We start from the raw sequence: 12,339 nt of genomic DNA on the forward strand, positions 1-12,339 counted from the left end.
CAGCTTATCCATAAAAATGCCTGTTATTTTATCAATCGTTTCACCCCTTTGTCTTAACTGGATGAACTCCTCCTTGATCCTGTTGATGACTGCCTTGGGACTATAATGTTTAAGGAATGGTACCTTAAACTCGTCCCATGTCATGACCCTTGCCACTTCGGCTCCAATCTCCTTCTTTTTGTTGTCCCACCAATCCTTGGCTTGACCCATCAACTGACCCATTCCGTAAGCCACAAAATCACTCACGTCATAGTGGGTCCTTTCAAACACCCCTTCGACATCACTTAGCCATCTTTGGCATATTATCAGGTCAACCTCCCCGTTGTAAATTGGCGGTTTACACGCCATAAACTCCTTATACGAACATCCTTTACGTTCTCCGGATTTTTCTCTCATAAGGTTGACATTGTCTTCCAACTTTTTAACTCGTTCTTCGACTAACGATAACACTGTGTTTTGAATTTTGTCTATGAAACCGGATAGACTACCCTCAATTGCCTTCCCCACTTCTTCGGTAATTATCTCTTTCATTTGTTCGGTACTTGTCGGCACCGGATCATTGTCATTCCTTTCCGTCATCTTGAAACTGAAATGTTTACATCAATTATTAAACATTTCATTTATAACATAGCTTTACTTGCTTCGGTTTAGCCAAGTTCGTAACTTGCTTTGACAGTTCGCATTCAGTGCACTTTCCGGGTTTGAGTGTGTTAACACGCTCATCCCGTGCACATTAATTCACATCTCTTTTCTCACATAAGGTAAGATCTACTAAAATAAATAATTAATTCTTACCGGATGATCGATCAAGCTTGAACCGAACACTATGTTGACAACCTTGAGCTCTGATTACCAACTTGTAACACTCGTCTCATTTATATAAGAATTTAATATAAAATGAACATTTTTGAACGAAAAAGTTCGATTAACATTTCATACCAAATGGAAGTTTTCATAGAGTTAACATTCTAGATTACTACTACTAGTTTTTTTTAACATCCCCAAAATAAATATTTAAGTGTCTACAATATAAACATTGTCTTTAACAAAGTTAACAAATCGCGGAAGCTTCAAAAGATCGTGTTCGGTTCTTGAAAAGATGCTTGATCGCCACCCGGAATTACCCCGTCATCACCTAGAGTCAAAACCACTCAAAAAGTTAGTTTTGACATTGTTAAAATATGTATAAACAAGTCCTACAATCAAACCATCAAAATAAAATAAAATTTTCAGAATTTAGTCTGTCGCGTGTCGCGCCAGACGTCGTTTATTCTGTCGCGTATCGCGACGGCTCTCGCGTGTCGCGCCAAATCTAGATGATCCTGTCGCGTGGCGCGGGGGATACGGTTTTCCAGCAAGTGCAGGTTTTTGACCTGCATTTCCTGCCCAGCTCCGAATTTTACCATTCTAACTTCAAATGGTCATAACTTTTGATTCGAAGGACCATTTTAGGTGATTCTTTTTCCTATACGTCTGTAATTTAATTACCGACGTGCCTATTACATTTATTATACCACAATTTCAAGTTACGGACTGAAGGTCTAAAATTACAATTTTAGCTTAATCGACCCACATAGTTATTACCAATTCAACTATCAATACTATAATAACGTCATGGCGCATTTACCCAACATCCGGGGCTTACGATCATCGGCATTTCTTTACCAAATCTATGGTTTCATGCACATATGATCTATTATTGCCAAAAACTAACAAAAATCAAATCTTTACTACTTAACACACACTTATTTGACCCGTTTGGCTCATTTATGGAATCCTCCATTTCTAATGACTACCAAACGTTTCCTAAGCTATTTTATTTCGTTCAATTAAGTAATGATAACCATCATTTCAACTAATACAATTCCTTATACTACAACACAATTTCAATGGTCTAAAATATCAAATTTACATGATGTAACGGAATATGTTACATACCTTCAAAGCACATCCTTCAAACGTGCGTTACCACCGGCTTGTCCGCTCGACGCTCTGGTTTCCTTTCCTATAGAGTTCAATCACGACACATTTAGAACTCTTTCAATTTCACATATCACATAATTCGCCAATTAATACAAATATGCGGTTTTGTTCAAATTTCAACATTTAGCCTTCACTTAGGCATTTCTACAAACACTTTAAGGGCAGAATTTTACATGATTCCTTATCAAGTTCATAACTTGTTATATGGCTAGAATCAACACAATCGGACTATCTCATATAAATGCTAATATCCATAAATCTGAAATCACTTCATAATTATCAGATTTCACTAGAACAACAACTAGAATCCTAGTGTTTATCAAATTCCACAAAAACCCACTAGTCACCTTCAATGGAGTTCATGGAATTTACTTGAATTAAGCATGATTTCAACATATACGTGTCTAGGGTTTACTCCTAGACACTATATTGTTCCTATTCCATCCATATAACAAACATGCAACCATCAATTTCAAATTCTCTAAGTTCACTCAGAAATTCAACTAGAGATTTCCCACAAAATTCACATACCTTATGACTCCTTTTTCAGCGGAGATCACTATTTCGTGCTCGGATTTTGATTTGGAATTCATTTTGACCTTCAATTTGAGAGATTAAACATGAACTAGGGTTGTGGGGGTTTCTCCTGGTCGCCCTATGCTTCAATCCATCCAGACACACACACTTGTGTGTTTAGATTTTTAATTTTTGTTTATATATTTCATGTTTCGATTTTAACAACTTTGGCCCCTCTAAAATTGTTTAGTTCATGTTTTATGTGCTTTAACCCACTTACAAGTCACTACTAGACTTTTATCTTACTAGGTTATTTTTAATCCTAGTTAGTTCACTTATTTATTTACTGACCTTTTATTAAAAATAAATGATTTACATTTTCGGGGTGTTACAAGTCCACCCCTCAAACCAAACAATATCTAAGTTATATAAGGTTTCACAATGAACCTATCTGCTCCATTCATTTGTGAATTCTTCAAGGATGTTAAAGAGAAAGCCTTGCCGTGCTCAAGACTGCCACCCATCATCATCATTTTTTCTGAAAAAAAATAAAGGAAACTGAGGAAGGGGGATGGGTGTTTACTGTGAATCTCGTCGAAGGAGCCTCAACCCACCGCTGTCGCCTCCACTGCCGCCGCCATGAGCGGCAGTGCCTAATCATCTCGTCGCCCTCTATATCTTCGATCTTTGTTGTCATGGCCCTTCGCCCCGGTTTAACCCGGTCCAGAGCCGCGAGGCAGGAAATCCTGTGGTATCTGTTTAAATGACAGCGGAAGCTTTCTTAAACAGGATCTTTTTAATATTAAAACTGCTCGTTTTATATAATATAGGAATAAATCCCATAATTTACAATAAGGTGATTTCACAGGGAAATCTTTTATTTCTCAAAACATGTTTCTTTATTTATTTACATTGAGCCACTTCTCTAAGCTGGTAGTGCGCCACGGCACTTTTCTTAGCTCACAACAGATCACCTGAAACATGTTTGAAAAAGATTTTGTCAGCGGGGAAATACTGAGTGAATCATTCAGTTTACTAAAACGACTCGCTTGTTATAATTTACAGTATTAAGAGAGATTACAATGTTTCTGATATCAAACCAACTACCCACAGTATTTGTCACTCGACTCATTTCGGTGACTGTGGTCATATCACCATTGGCTGCCCCAATGAATGACGAATATCACTTAATTTTAGGTTCGCCCACCTAAAGTGATAACAACAGTAGTAATGTGCACAATACCCCACATACCGACTGTAATTTGGTGATTACATAAACTTAATCACTGTACTTATAACTCTGAAAATAATTTGGAGTATTGTAAAACAGTTGATAAAAAGAGAATGACTCACATTGCAGATTTAATGAGCAGAGTATAAGCCTACTGATTAGCCTTGATTAACCTAATTTAACAACAATGCACACACACAAACAGGTTAGTAACTAATACAGCAGTTACGACAATTCACGAGATTAAACCCTCACAACGATTAGTACGGTGCAATACTTAACAATTCAATTGATTCACAACGAATGACAGAGTATAGTCCGAATTCGAACAGCACTCAAACATCTTGAAGAGGTATTACCAGGGATTCGTCTGATAAACATTTCTTGAGATTGGATACATGAAATACATCATGTACTCCAGCTAGTTCTTCTGGTAGTTGTAAGCGATAAGTGTCACACCCCAACCGATGGCGGAAACATCGGGATGAGACGAACAAATCGCTCAAAAGCATCATAACACTATTTGTGACAATATAGATTAAATCAAATTTCATAAATGACTAAATTCAAATACATTGACTCAAATAAAGACAAATTGCAACAAACATGGTTTATTATTAAAATGGGTATCTAGTCCATCCTAACTTGATTCTTCAACATCTTGACTGTCAACCTGCAACATGTATTAAAATAGAGTTTCAATGCAAAAGCAAAAAGCGAGTATACAAGTTTGTTTACATAGCATAATAGAATAAAAACTCATATCCAACACGAACATATTAAAATAGTTTCAACCATGCTAGTTTACGTAGTCCAAGTGATAGCCCAAGTTTCCCAATGCGTTAAAGTACCTAACCCAAAGTTTCACGGGAGGTTGATATGTCTCCTCCTAACAATACCCCAAAGACTAACGGGGAGGTGCATTACTCCTATAGCGCTACTATTGTTAAGGCGGAACTACACACAAGAATTAAACGTTCACATAGCACAAAATAGTTTCAAGATTCACAAGTTTCATGTTTCATGTTTAAATGGATAGAGTAAGTTTCAAATAAGTTTCAAGTGTCATGTGCGTTTAATATAGAATACATGTTGCACCCAAAGTGTTAAAAGTAAAAATGGGTTCGAGTATACTCACAGAATTGCTAAGTCTTCCGATTATCCAAGTGTCGACGAGCGTATGAGATTAGGAGTATGGAACACCGAGGTCACCCTATAAGGGCAAACGAGGGTGCATGAGAATTTGAATTGGAATTTAAGGAATGTCTCGATGATAAATAAGTATATATAAATGTTTTATCCAGTTTATGAATTAATTCTAAATTAACCCATTAAGAGTATTATAGAAGGGTTACCCAAAATAAAGATACGCTTACATTTATTGTTGTAAAAATTATTCGAATTCATTATGGTTTCATTTGTGGTTCGACTATATTGTTATAAAAAGTTATATATATATATATATATATTTAACGAAAATCGGGCAGAGTTTCCCCTGTCTTTGGACGATCCCGACAATACTAGTTGTCGATATAATGTCAAGATTCAACAATAAACGAACAATATCGTTATATGTATATCTTTCTACGAAAGTTTACAAATTATATAAAGTTCGTTTTACGATAACAAAGTTAAATATGAAACAGTATAACTAGTGTTCGCACCATTATCAAACCGAGTCTCGTGTTTAACGCGTATCGATCAGTCAACCGGTTTGGCCGTGCGTTGACCGGGTTTGACTGACTTTGACCGGGTTCGACCTGAATAGAAACTGAAACAAGACATGAATTAAAACCCGAGTACTATATACTCACATCAAATTTAGATCCGAAACAAATAAACTCAAGGTTCTCACCTAGACTGAGACTCGAGCTAGAACCAGACATCGAATCTGACCCGAACTGGACGTGAGCCGCGACTACCGAACCAGACCCGTTAACAACCCGGCACTGAACTCGCTGACCCGAACTGAATGGGGACCCGACTTGCGATTAGACCTGACCCGAGCCAAACGAACCCAAGTCACACATCACACCGAATCTGAACCGAGTCTACACAAATCGAACAAAAGAACGACTGAATCCACTGACCGGAAACTGAGCCGTATGCAACCAAGACCTTACCTGAACTGAGACTGGAACGGAGCTGAAGCTGGACCCAAATGCAAACCGAGCCCACTGGTGTGACTCGACCCGAACTAGGTTGGACTGGAACCGAAAGACAGAACTGAAACGAAATCTGATCCAGACACACCGGAACCGCCACCGCCGTCTGCGGCGTCTGTCGCCGTCGTCTGCGACGTCTACTGTCGCTGCCGCCTGCTTCTCTCTCTCTCTATCTCTCTCTCTCTCTCGCCACCGGTGGTGCTGATCGAGAAAAAGAGGTGGTTGGTCGTCGGCCGAGCCACGTCGGAGAAGAAGGAGGTGAGGGGTGTTGTGAGTGAATGAGGGAGGAGGGAGGAGGGGGAGGTGACTGGTGTGCGGGTGTCGCCGGAAACGTAGCTCCGGTCGCCGGAATTGGTGAGGGAGGGAGAGAACAGGGTGTGATGGCATGAGCGGCTGCAAGTTTGAGCTTGAGACCTGACTGCACAGTATGACTAAATATATGTAGATTAGGGTTTGGGGGGTACCATTTTCTCTTTCAAGTAAATACACAAATAGTCCCTCAACTTAAAGAGTTAAATAGTCATACTAACTTGGTTATCTAAATAACCTTTTAATTTAATTAGATTAGTTAGTTAATTAATTACTATATTGTTTTTTTTTTTTACAAAATAAAATAAAAAAAAATAAAAAAAATTTAGTTAATTAAACGGATCATTAATCATATATAAATTTTTTCGACGGATGTTACAGTCTCCCCTACTTTAGAAGATTTCGTCCTCGAAATCTAAGAGTAAGACTTTTGAAAAGATGAGATCCAAAGATTTAACAGAGAGAATAGATGAGACTTGATAGCGAACGGGGTTTGTTTAAAAGACAAAGAATAAAGGGGAATAAGAGGAGTATGGAAATGAATGATTGACTCTTAATAAATGCAATTATAAGAATGACATGAGTATTGGATAGACGAAAGTAGTGCGTTAAGAATGAGGTCTCGTCGTAGATAATCGGATATCATGCGTTTGTGAGTTGTTTAAAGTTTGAATTAGGTCCAAAGGTTCTACAAAACACTGAATTTTTCATGACACGTTTTACGAAAGTTTGGTAACACGGTGAAAACACTTATATATAGAAACTACCAGCGGCGTATCCACCATGTTTTGACCATGTGACGTCCGTTTCGTATTCGGTGTCATGTACGTTCCGTGTCTCACCACACACAGTAGTACACTCTATGGTTCTCATACGACTATCACTATAATCCCGTGTGCACCCGCGATTATTTTGATCGTCGCATGATCCGGATAGCTTGTACTAGTTGGGTATGAATCAAGGTATACATAAATTTGAAAATAAGAATGCGCGTGTATAGAAATGTAGTATATGAGCATGTTTGCGTTCCAAATAGTATAAAACCTACGTAAGCGAATCCCTCGGGTTTCACTCGCGTACAGGCGCAAATGTATAAATTTTGAGTATGAATAAAAGCACACGCACGTGAGCATAAACACAAAACACATGTCAGGAGTATGGGTAAAAGTATAAGCATAACGTGTATTAAAAATGAGCATAAATGTGAGCACAATTTGAGCACAAACGAATGACGTGAGTATAGACGCAATTCATATAAATGAGAGTACAAACAAAAGTACGAGTATAACAGAAATCTTATAAATGTGAGTATAAATGCGAGTACGAATATAACGTAAATCGTATAAATGAGAGTATAAACGCGAGTACGAGTATAACATAAATCGTATAAATGAGAGTATAAATGCGAGTACGAGTGTGAATACGAGTATAAATATGAGTATAAACACAAGATGCATGAGTATGGATGTAAATGTGAAAATTAAGTGTAAAACATGAATGTCTAAGTATGAATAAAATACATGTGTATGAGTATAAGTGTAACAAAGTTGTAAAAGTGCAAATGAAAACATAACTCGTATGAATATGGATACGAATGTAGTATAGACATGAATGTAAGGACAACGTAAATGTATAATTGTGAGTGTGTGTATAAACGTAAAACGTATGAATTTTGAATCATGAGTATAACATAAATGTGTATGTGTGAACATAAGTGAAGGCATAAAATGTACAAGTATGGATGTAGGAAATAATGATTTTGTTTAAGGTGTAAATCAAATTACATGAGTTTATGCGCGTAAAAGATTTAAAATTTTTGAGTTTGAAAGGAAAAAGAGGAGTGACACACGTGAAATTGTTGTGAGATATTGACTAAAACGTGTAAAATGATATGCACATATAGTTGTTCGCGCAAAACGTGAAGTTAAAATTAGATTGAGTTGTCATGGAATGTAAAATCTAGTTTGTGAATGTAAGGAGAATATAAAAGAAAACATCTTTTGATTATGCGAAAGGATACTTTGTAAAAGAATGGAAATGCTATTATGGTTTTAAAAGAATTTACATAGTTGAGAATTTGTCGGTTCTTATGAAGTTTCCTTGCCCACGTGTTTTGAATTTAATTGGCATATCGAACGAGGTTTTGAAAAGTTCTTGGGATTAAAAAGTTTGCATCGTTTTAAGAAATTTTTGTATTACTAACTTCGAAGTTTACAGATTCTTGTGACAAGGTTTATCCTTAGGAAAAGGATCTTGGTATATGATCTTGGAGTTTTGTTGGAAAAATCGTCTTTTAATAAAAATGTGTTATTGATTTTGAAAGAAGTTTTAGTAAACGACTGAATAATATTTGTAATATTTTGTATGAAAAGCTGGTTTGATTCTCAATTGGAAAATTAGAATTCTTTAGTATAGTGATGCGAGATGAGCGTGTTTTAGTAATTACGTGAAATATGAAATTTTGTGGGCAATGATTTTTTTTTTTTGACAGCCTAGGTTGATAAGTAGCATTTCGTGAAATTTTGAAAGTCGAGGAATAGCGTTTATGCTATAAGTTAAGAATTTTGTGTGTGTGAGCTATATGAAAATAGATTGTAGGATAGGAAATTCGTTTATATAACAATGCATTTTGAAATAATTAGGGACTTGACTAACGATAAATGATTTAGATATAAACATGATCGTATTTACATAATATAATCTTTTAAAAGAAAGCCTTGGTAACGATCACCTAGGTAAGGGAATCACCCCAAATCCGTTGATGATGTCGTTGTAAGATGAGAAAAGAAGCGGAGTTAATCATCAAGTTGAGGAAATCACTCCTATCTCGATGATATGTCTCTGCTCGTTGTTATAAAAGCGTAAATAAAATTACGTGAAATCATGCATGCTAATAATGTATAATCGTATGAAAGGTAAAAGTATGATGTTGCGCAAAAATGAAATCTCGAAAAAATGTTCAAAAGTGACAAAAGATCGAAAATAATAAAACGTAAGCTCGAATAAAACTTGGATGGTTCCAAACGGAACATTGACTAACCAAAGTGGTCGAAAGATCTTTTGAAATTGAGAAACATGCTTTGGCCTAATAGGTGGAATACTCTCGCCGATATCTTGGTTAACGGTATTCACCCTTCCAGTTACTACATGTTCCCAGTCCGTCGAAAATTCGAGACTTGGCGGGATATTTGAAAATCAAGGAGTGGGACTAGTCGACGAGGTGTGGGTTTCACCCCTAACTTGACGATTTCGTACCCTAAGTGTGGTTGGCACTCGTCGAGTCAAAATTTAATTTCGACACTTTGACGAGGGTCCACTGGAATTTGAAATGGAAATTCTCCATTAAGTTGTGGATTTCACTCCTAGCTTAATGGTGTAATTTCGTGCAAAAATATAGTTTAAGGTAGAATGAGAGTTGTTTACCAAATTGCGGGCTTCACGCCTATTTTGGTAAACTCGTCTCGTTTGTACCATATGAGTGTTGGTGGATTTAGAATAATCGAGTAAAATGCATGAGGAAAAGTGTATGTCAAAGGAATACACAAACAAGTATAAAAACATAGAAAACTATATCAAGAGTGGTACATAGAGAATGAAATAATAAAACAAGTACTGACACATAGAGAAATACGTCAAGAATAACATATAAAGAATCGAACAACGAAACAAGTATTAACACATAACAAAACACGTATTAATACATAAGGATAACATATCAAATATTACACATAAGTGACATGTATGTTTAAAAGATCAAAGGAGAATAAGTAAGGCAAATAGAGTAGCATGCAAGTAGTTTCAAGTAAAACATACGAATAAAGCTCTAAAACTATAGACTAGGTTAAAGCATTCCTACTTTTCCTAATTCCCTATAGTTATGGCTCTGATACCAATCTGTCACACCCCAACCGATGGCGGAAACATCGGGATGAGACGAACAAATCGCTCAAAAGCATCATAACACTATTTGTGACAATATAGATTAAATCAAATTTCATAAATGACTAAATTCAAATACATTGACTCAAATAAAGACAAATTGCAACAAACATGGTTTATTATTAAAATGGGTATCTAGTCCATCCTAACTTGATTCTTCAACATCTTGACTGTCAACCTGCAACATGTATTAAAATAGAGTTTCAATGCAAAAGCAAAGAGCGAGCATACAAGTTTGTTTACATAGCATAATAGAATAAAAACTCATATCCAACACGAACATATTAAAATAGTTTCAACCATGCTAGTTTACGTAGTCTAAGTGATAGCCCAAGTTTCCCAATGCGTTAAAGTACCTAACCCAAAGTTTCACGGGAGGTTGATATGTCTCCTCCTAACAATACCCCAAAGACTAACGGGGAGGTGCATTACTCCTATAGCGCTACTATTGTTAAGGCGGAACTACACACAAGAATTAAACGTTCACATAGCACAAAATAGTTTCAAGATTCACAAGTTTCATGTTTCATGTTTAAATGGATAGAGTAAGTTTCAAATAAGTTTCAAGTGTCATGTGCGTTTAATATAGAATACATGTTGCACCCAAAGTGTTAAAAGTAAAAATGGGTTCGAGTATACTCACAGAATTGCTAAGTCTTCCGATTATCCAAGTGTCGACGAGCGTATGAGATTAGGAGTATGGAACACCGAGGTCACCCTATAAGGGCAAACGAGGGTGCATGAGAATTTGAATTGGAATTTAAGGAATGTCTCGATGATAAATAAGTATATATAAATGTTTTATCCAGTTTATGAATTAATTCTAAATTAACCCATTAAGAGTATTATAGAAGGGTTACCCAAAATAAAGATACGCTTACATTTATTGTTGTAAAAATTATTCGAATTCATTATGGTTTCATTTGTGGTTCGACTATATTGTTATAAAAAGTTATATATATATATATATATATATATATATTTAATGAAAATCGGGCAGAGTTTCCCCTGTCTTTGGACGATCCCGACAATACTAGTTGTCGATATAATGTCAAGATTCAACAATAAACGAACAATATCGTTATATGTATATCTTTCTACGAAAGTTTACAAATTATATAAAGTTCGGTTTTACGATAACAAAGTTAAATATGAAACAGTATAACTAGTGTTCGCACCATTATCAAACCGAGTCTCGTGTTTAACGCGTATCGATCAGTCAACCGGTTTGGCCGTGCGTTGACCGGGTTTGACTGACTTTGACCGGGTTCGACCTGAATAGAAACTGAAACAAGACATGAATTAAAACCCGAGTACTATATACTCACATCAAATTTAGATCCGAAACAAATAAACTCAAGGTTCTCACCTAGACTGAGACTCGAGCTAGAACCAGACATCGAATCTGACCCGAACTGGACGTGAGCCGCGACTACCGAACCAGACCCGTTAACAACCCGGCACTGAACTCGCTGACCCGAACTGAATGGGGACCCGACTTGCGATTAGACCTGACCCGAGCCAAACGAACCCAAGTCACACATCACACCGAATCTGAACCGAGTCTACACAAATCGAACAAAAGAACGACTGAATCCACTGACCGGAAACTGAGCCGTATGCAACCAAGACCTTACCTGAACTGAGACTGGAACGGAGCTGAAGCTGGACCCAAATGCAAACCGAGCCCACTGGTGTGACTCGACCCGAACTAGGTTGGACTGGAACCGAAAGACAGAACTGAAACGAAATCTGATCCAGACACACCGGAACCGCCACCGCCGTCTGCGGCGTCTGTCGCCGTCGTCTGCGACGTCTACTGTCGCTGCCGCCTGCTTCTCTCTCTCTCTATCTCTCTCTCTCTCTCTCTCGCCACCGGTGGTGCTGATCGAGAAAAAGAGGTGGTTGGTCGTCGGCCGAGCCACGTCGGAGAAGAAGGAGGTGAGGGGTGTTGTGAGTGAATGAGGGAGGAGGGGGAGGTGACTGGTGTGCGGGTGTCGCCGGAAACGTAGCTCCGGTCGTCGGAATTGGTGAGGGAGGGAGAGAACAGGGTGTGATGGCATGAGCGGCTGCAAGTTTGAGCTTGAGACCTGACTGCACAGTATGACTAAATATATGTAGATTAGGGTTTGGGGGGTACCATTTTCTCTTTCAAGTAAATACACAAATAGTCCCTCAACTTAAAGAGTTAAATAG

General features: G+C 37.4%; 2 long non-coding RNA genes across 2 annotated transcripts; both read right to left on the reverse strand.

The window, feature by feature from the left end:
* Nucleotides 1–4,361: 4,361 nt before the first annotated feature.
* On the reverse strand, nt 4,362–6,183 carry LOC110905964. Its single transcript, XR_002573551.1, has 5 exons — nt 5,854–6,183; nt 5,586–5,781; nt 5,395–5,501; nt 4,869–4,943; nt 4,362–4,403 (listed from the first exon to the last, which is right to left on the reverse strand). It is a non-coding gene; the product is annotated as an uncharacterized LOC110905964 (long non-coding RNA).
* Nucleotides 6,184–10,279: 4,096 nt separating this feature from the next.
* LOC110905965 lies at nt 10,280–12,200 on the reverse strand. The gene is made up of 5 exons (XR_002573552.1): nt 11,781–12,200; nt 11,513–11,708; nt 11,322–11,428; nt 10,787–10,861; nt 10,280–10,321 (listed from the first exon to the last, which is right to left on the reverse strand). It is a non-coding gene; the product is annotated as an uncharacterized LOC110905965 (long non-coding RNA).
* Nucleotides 12,201–12,339: the final 139 nt, after the last annotated feature.

Source organism: Helianthus annuus, chromosome 14 (assembly GCF_002127325.2).
Source record: "Helianthus annuus cultivar XRQ/B chromosome 14, HanXRQr2.0-SUNRISE, whole genome shotgun sequence".
Lineage (NCBI taxonomy): Eukaryota > Viridiplantae > Streptophyta > Magnoliopsida > Asterales > Asteraceae > Helianthus > Helianthus annuus.